The sequence below is a fragment of the Belonocnema kinseyi genome, chromosome 6 (assembly GCF_010883055.1).
Source record: "Belonocnema kinseyi isolate 2016_QV_RU_SX_M_011 chromosome 6, B_treatae_v1, whole genome shotgun sequence".
Taxonomy (NCBI): Eukaryota; Metazoa; Arthropoda; class Insecta; order Hymenoptera; family Cynipidae; genus Belonocnema; species Belonocnema kinseyi.
The window spans coordinates 55786328-55794083 of record NC_046662.1 but is presented as its reverse complement, the minus strand read 5'-3'; positions in this window follow the sequence as shown (position 1 = coordinate 55794083).

Below are 7756 nucleotides of genomic sequence, written 5' to 3'. Positions count from 1 at the left end.
AAATGGAGGTCGTGTAAACCCTTCGGAGACACATTATAAATAAAAAAGAAGTAAGAAAATTAGGTAGGTTGTTGCATTAATAACTTCTTAGTCTCAATTATTTCCAGTTTATACCCTCTTAATTTTAAGTATAGGTATAAATTATTAAACATTTTTTCTCCTGTGCAAAACTTTTTAAGATAAAATTAAGATCCAGGTTGATATACGTATCAAAATAGTGAAAAAACACTTTTTTGCACTACACGCAAAAAACAGTATTGCCGCTCAAACTATACAGAGGTATAGTTCACCGAAGTACGCGTATATAGTGTCTGAACCCATGCGATATCGGTGCGACAACTATACTGATTTGAAGCGAGACCAATACATTGCTTCACATACACGCGCGACTCTTACATTAAAATGGAAGGGAAGCGTTATTTGCTCAAAGAGTTTTTTCTTTTTGTGACAGCTTCTTTGTATAGTATCTTTTTTCTCAAATATCCACATTTTTAGACCTTCTGAATCAGAAAAACAACGTTTCGCGAATGTGTGTGTGTGTGCGCGCGTTTATTTTTAGTTTGTAGCATCATAACTTTCGAAAGAATTTTCATATCACGTATTGTCCATATTGATACAGTTTTGAGGACCATCCAGTAGTGTTGGTACAAAAACTATACTTTCTAGTTCTGAGGACAGAAATATTGTTCTCTCGGCTATTTCGTTTTTTCCATGTTGCCGATTCTAATAGTGAGAAAAAGTTATATTTGCCCAACAATACTGATTCCTTTCAATTTTATTTTGATAGGATAATATCTTCTGTTCTGTGTATGGATATTTCGATGGAGCAAAAAATTATGTTGAATTATTTGTAGTTAGTGTCGGTAGGTAAATAAGAATAAAATGTGCAGAGAAACTGGTTTGTTTTTTATCGCGTTAACTGCAAATTTTATTGAAAAAATTGAATCGCAAATAAAATTCGAATTTTGAAAAAAGAATGATTAATTTTTATACAAGAACTTTTCGACGAAAAAAAATGAATTTTTACTCTATTCTCATTAATAACTCATTCTAACGAATAGTTGAATTTCAAAAAAATAATTTTTATATTACTTTAAAATAGCCTTTTAACGCGCACGGAGCAGCAGCTTGACGCATCCTCTCTTCTGCTTCTCCCAAAACTTCCCCCACTACTCTCCGCATATCCTGCGTGCAGTTTTACATTTGATGATTGCGAAAACCAAAAGGAAATCTTCAGTTGCCCCTGAACAGAAGATTGTCAAAAACAAAAGATTATTGTCAGCTATTTTTTTATTTTGCGCCAGTATCAAAATTTTATAATAAAAATGCATGCTGAATTTACTAATTGTTATTTTCGTCAGTCTTCTTTTTTGTGCTGATACGCAACGTCATAGTAATTTTCAAATAAATTAAAATAGGCAAAAGAAAGCATTGAAATCGTTCTCATAGTTCGAATAGTGAAAATAGTAGATTACGTAAACGTCTGCGTTGTTTGGAAAGAATCGTTGAACAGCAACATACTGAGTCAGATAGTAATTATTAGTCATACGGTAAGAGAAATTTTTAGATTCGGTTCATCATATATTTGCGTGCTTAAAAACAGCTACGCAGCTGCAACCACATGGATTGCCAATCTCCTCGGTCTGCAACCGATGGTAGATTAAGAAACTGTTTCTTTTGGTTTTTGTCTCACATTTGGTCTGCAACCAAATATGAGATCTGTTTTTGAGAAAACAAGACAGCGTCTTGCAAAGCGTTTTTCTAAAAAGTTTTCCTCATTCTACATTGGTCAGTACTCGGTCTGCAACCGACGTATTTGAGATTTTTTACGAATCACCTAAGTCTGCAACCGCAGGTTTTTTTGTTGTCTTATGATTCGAAGCTTCTTTGCACACTGTAAAAGGAACAAACGTACTGTATTTACTTTGTGGAAGTGACAAGGTTTCGCATGACAGATGTCCTTTAAATGTCTTTTTTACATGCTTCGTTTTAAGCAGGTAATATTTTTTATTATTTATTTTCATTTTAGATAGCCGAAGATTAAATGAGTATAGACGCCCAGACCATCGTAGTGATATTTGTTCTGAGAAAGAGTTACAATCGCTGTATTGATCATTATGATTACATTTATCGTTATTATGACCAGTCTAGTAACAACAGCTATCAAAGAGAGGAAGCCTCTAGATATACGGATGAAGACATTAATTCACAGACGAAGGACAGAAATGAGGGTCACGAATCTACGAAGCATGATACCGATCCTCCTGTTCCCAATGGCTCGCAGCTGGAAGGTAAATCCCAAGATCAGCCTGTAGATTCTGCGCAGAATCAACTCAAAACTTCTATGAGAAATCCAGAAATACTGGCTGATTTTTCAGAAAACAAAAATCCAAGGGAAGAGATTCTGGACGAAGAAACTCTCGGGCATTTTGGGTGAAAGACTCGTAGAAGAAACAACTTTAGCTCCAGCCTTGCAATCGGATTTGGCACTAAGAGTAGAAGAGGTTATAAAAAAGGGTTTACCAAAGGTTGAGAAGGAATCTTTGCTTATAGAGGTTTTCCATTCCGCAAAACAGTTTGTTCATCAATCCACCAAAATTAAATCCTGAAGTAAAAGTAACAGACATTGAAGATGCTGTAATAAAAAGGAATGCTCGAATTGTAGAAAAACAGGACAGAATCACAGCAAGTATTGCTGGTCTGATTAATATATTTTTGATTGTGTTAAAACTTCGTGTTAAAGAAAAAGTGTCTATTTTAGAGCACATTACTGGTCCGATAAGACTACTTTCAGGTCTTGAACATGAAGAAACTTCAATTAGGGAGGCCCTAATTGTAAAAAACATTGATACTAAAGTTCGAGACTCTCTTAAGTTAACATCTCCTGGTGAATGGCTTTTTGGAGAGAATTTGACAGAGAAAATTGAGAACGCCAATATACTCAAAGCAACTGCTCAGAAGATTAGTACGAAACCGAAGGTGCAACCATTTCCAAAAAGTGATCCAAAAAACTACAAGGGCCCGCTGCGTCGTCCATTTTTCAAACCACAAGGCAGCTCGATGTTGAGCAGACAACCGAAATTCAAGAAACGCAATTAGACTACAATGTAAGTACAGTTTGCGGTTGTCTCAAATATATTCGGACACAATGGTCTGATTTAACTGAAGATAAAACTATTCTGAGCTGGGTAAAGGGATTCAAAACCCCCTTTGAACTTCAGTGGTCGGAAAAGGAAAAGGGTCAAATAATAGAACACTTAGTTCAATTAAAAGAAAAAAACCCTATGGGTCCAATCGATTAATTTTAAATCTCAAAGGTCTTAACCAGTTCATAAAAACAGATCATTTTAAACTCGAAGATGAGATCTCCTAATTGTTATATGGCTGCCGTCGATCTTAAAGATGCCTATTATCTCATACCTATCTCTGATTCAGAAAAAAATACCTCAGATTCAATTTTCAAGGGACAATTTATGAATTCGGGTGTTTACCCTTTGGGTTAAATGTGCACTTACAAATGTTGCATTTACAAAAAATTTGAAACCGGTAGTGTCATATTTAAGAACCTGAGGGTTAGTTTCAGTGGTTTATCGAGATGTTTTTTATTGTTGGGATCATCATTTGCGTCTTGTCAGGAAAATGTTAAAATTACCTGTAACTTGCTAAAAAAAACTTGGTTTCGTTATCAATGAGCAAAAGAGTCAGGTGACACCGCCAACTAGAATAAAATTTCTTAGTTTAATTTACGATTAAAAAAAAGGTCAGTTGGAAATAACAATTACGATAAAAGTATGTTCGTTTCGGTAAAATTAAAAGAAGACCTTCGTTAGTGGAAGGTAAATATTCATTCTGCGATTAATTACTTAGAAATTTTCGACCCAAGTATAGAGGTTTTCTCGGATGCTTCGCTTTCTGGTTGGGGCGGGTGTTGTGAGGATCAGCGGGTTCATGGTTTTTGGAATGAAAAAGGATCACTTCACATTAATGTTTTAGAGCTAAAGACAGTTTTCTTTGCTCTTAAGTTCTTTGCAAAGGACTTAGAAAATGCTGATATTCTACTACGGGTAGATAACACCACAGCATTAGCATTGATTAGCAAAAAGGGTGGAGTCCGGTTTCCAAAACGGAACAATTTATCCAACAAAATATGGGAATGGTGTGAAAAGCGAAATATCTGGATTTTCGCGTCATACAAGCTAATGTGATAATAAAATAGCAGATTTCGAATCCCGTAAGCTTGAACCTGAAACAGAATTTTCTTTGTCCAATGGAGACTTTACATGTATCATAAATAATTTTGGCGAATCAGAAATAGATATTTTTGCAACTAGAATGAATACGAAGTGTCAAAAATATGTATCGCGGAAAAAAGATACAGGCGCAATTGCCGTGGATGCTTTTATGATTAAATGGAAACCATATTTTTTCTATGCGACTTTTGCAAGTCTCAAAATATGGACCCGTTTACTTATTCTATCAAAGAAGTTCTTATATTTTTAACTATGGAATACAAGAAAAAAGCTTCTTATGGAACTTTGAATAGTTACCACTCAGCGATCGCTTTAATTCATAATCCTGATCTAGGAAGATATTCACTAATTAAACGGTTTTTCAAAGGAATTACAAAATTTAGACCACCAAATGCAAAGTATGACTCCACATGGGACCCATAGATAGTATTAAATAGCTTGAATCTTTGGGGTGTGAATAATTTTCTGACATTAAAAAGGATAACAGTAAAACTAGTAACCTTATTAGCGCTTATCACATGCTATATGGTGCAAACATTGGGTTAAATCGATATTAGAAATATCCGCGAAATAAAGCATTGTATGGAAATTAAAATTCCGGATAGAATTAAAACTTCTGCTGTCAACCGAGTACAATCCACTCTTGCGATTAAATTGTACACCATAGATATCAATCGATGTCCAGCGACTACGTTGAAAGAATACTTAGATAGAACTAGGCATTTAAGGCATACAGAGAACAAGTTGTTTATCTCATTTGAAAAACCACATAAAGCTGTAAGAACACAGACCTTAAGTAGATGGATTAAAAGTGTCTTACCTAAGAATGGGATTGATACGAATTAGTTCAGTGCATACAGTACACGCCACGCGTCAACCTCAGCGGCGAGTAGACATGGAATAAACATTGATGTTTTTAGAAAAACTGTGGGTTGGACTAATAAATCAGAAACTTTTCCTAAGTTTTAGAAGCGTGACATTGTGTCAAATAAAACTGCGTTTGCCTTGGCAATCCTAAATAAGGATTAGTTGCATGAGATTTGAATTCAAGTTACACAGTTATTTGTTCATATATTTCGCTTGTAATCTGAAACACATTAATTTACTGAAATGATAAACCGTAACAAACTTTAAATAGCTATAGTGTGATCTTGAGGGAGAGGCGCGAAGTACAATTATAAGATTAAACAAACTTACCTGTAAGTGAAGTTCTATCTTAATTGTACGAAGCGCCTCTTCCGAATAGATCACTTCCCTCCCAAACAGTGTTATTCCCAATTTCTAACTCTGTATAGTTAGGATCACCAATTTTTTTGTTACAGAACAAAACTTTAAAGAACTGACGAAAATTTGAAAAATGGCACGCTGGCACAGCTAAAGGACGATCAAGAGAACGCGAGGTTTAAATTTTTTAACTTTGAAAATGTGGTTGTTCGGCACAGATGAGAGGGTACTACAGTGTGATCTATTTGGAAGAGGCGCTTCGTAAAATTAAGATAGAACTTCACTTACAGGTAAGTTCGTTTAATCTTATAAAAAAATATGGTACTAATACAAAATTTATTTATAGTAGTTTAATTTTGAAAGATTTAATTTTGTTATTTTAGTTCTAGTAAGTAATTTCCAAGCAGAGTTTCATACCGAAAAATCGTTTGCAACATTCAATTTATAGAGAAATTATATTATACAAAATAAAATCAACTTTTGATTGCCATTATGTACCCAGTTTTCTTCAGAAAACTCCATGATTTTATTTGAAAAGTTTTATTTAGGGTGAAATTCATATTTCAAGTTCAAAGGGACACGCATTATTTTGCAGAGTGTTATTTTCTATGCTTTTTTTAACAGAAACTTCATAAATCCACCCACAAATACTTTAAAAACTGTAAGTTGACAGTCTTATTAAATGCAATCTTTTTATTTTTCCAAATCTATGCTCGAACTTTTATTTTCATACGTTGATGTTTTCAAAGCGATTTTACATTCTCATACATAATTCACGATTGAGAAAGTATTAGAATTTGTCCGAAATTTGACCACATTCTGTTTTTCTGTCCGTTAATCCATCCGGGAGCATGATAACTCTCGCCAAAAGAAACGGATCAAGTCGGCCGTTCGCACACTTTTTTAGGTTACAAAAGAAAAAAAAATTTGTTTATCAGCTATTTTGGATAGAAATTTGAAAAGTTAGAGTATTTTCCAAATTTTGTTTACCAATTTATTTATGATTCAAAAATGTTATGATCGGCTATTCGTAGTACTCAGAAAGCCAAAAAAACGTTGCGTCTTAAAAGTCCTGCAACATTATCGATACAGGTTTTTGAATCTTCCTTAAAGTTCGAAAATTAAAATTTTGATCAAACAAAAAATGATCAAATATTCCATTTGGTGCGCAACTATGCAAGAAAAAAATAAAGATGAATAAATAAAATTATGCTACTAAAAATGATCTACAAATTTGTAATTACTAACTTTTTGGTAGGGTGCATAGTTTTTTTATTCGTAAAAAAATACAAAAAAATATAACTAAAAAAATAAGATTTTTGGACAAGCGACATAAACTATTCAAGTTTTTTAACTTAGAAAGAGCTACACAATTTTATTAAATTATTTTTTGATAGGATGCGTAGTATTTTTCTTAATCGTGAAAAATAACATTTAAAATTGAAAATAAATCAATTTTGGAAAAAACGACATAAGTCAAGAAAAAAATTAGTGAATAAATATTGTGCACCTAAAAAACATCTAAATATTTTTCAGAAAGAACTTTTTAATCAGAAGCCAAATTTTGGTTTTAATCGTAAAAAATAACATCAAATATAACAATTAAAAATATGTGGAAAACGACAAAAGACACCGAAAATTTGCAAAAAATTTGAAAATTCAATTTGAATTTATAATTTATTAATAGAAAATTATGCAGCGCAGGGCAATAGTCGGGAGAACTCGAACTAGATTGCCGGTGCGTGAGTAAGCGAAGAAGAGATGGGAAAACACGTTCGAACTATAAGGAGTGGGGGTTCTCCTGCGTTTCGCTGCTTCAAACTATAGATTTCTTCAATCACTCGCCCTGTAAAATTTCTTTTTTGCCTAGTAGGTCTTGAATAATGATACATATTTAAGATTCTGATACGCTATTTTTCAACAGAGTTATATTTTCGATTATTGATATTTTTTGTCGTTGAAAATTTTCCTTATTGTCAATAAAAAATTGCAATTACTAATTCAGAAGTACAAAGCAACTAATTGATCTAATTGAACTAATCTGGAAAAAATCGTGTGACAACTACAAGGTCACGTTTCAGAGAGGTGTCTTTCAGGGCGACACCATGAGCCCACTCCTCTTTTGCCTTACATTATTGCCACTATCTCTAGCACTACGCCATTCCGACGGTTACTTGTAAGGCAAACCTGCAGATCGAAAGTACAAGGTCACTCATGTGTTTTACATGGACGATCTTAAGATCTATGCTAAAAACAGAGAGCAACTGCATCTAGCTCTGGGG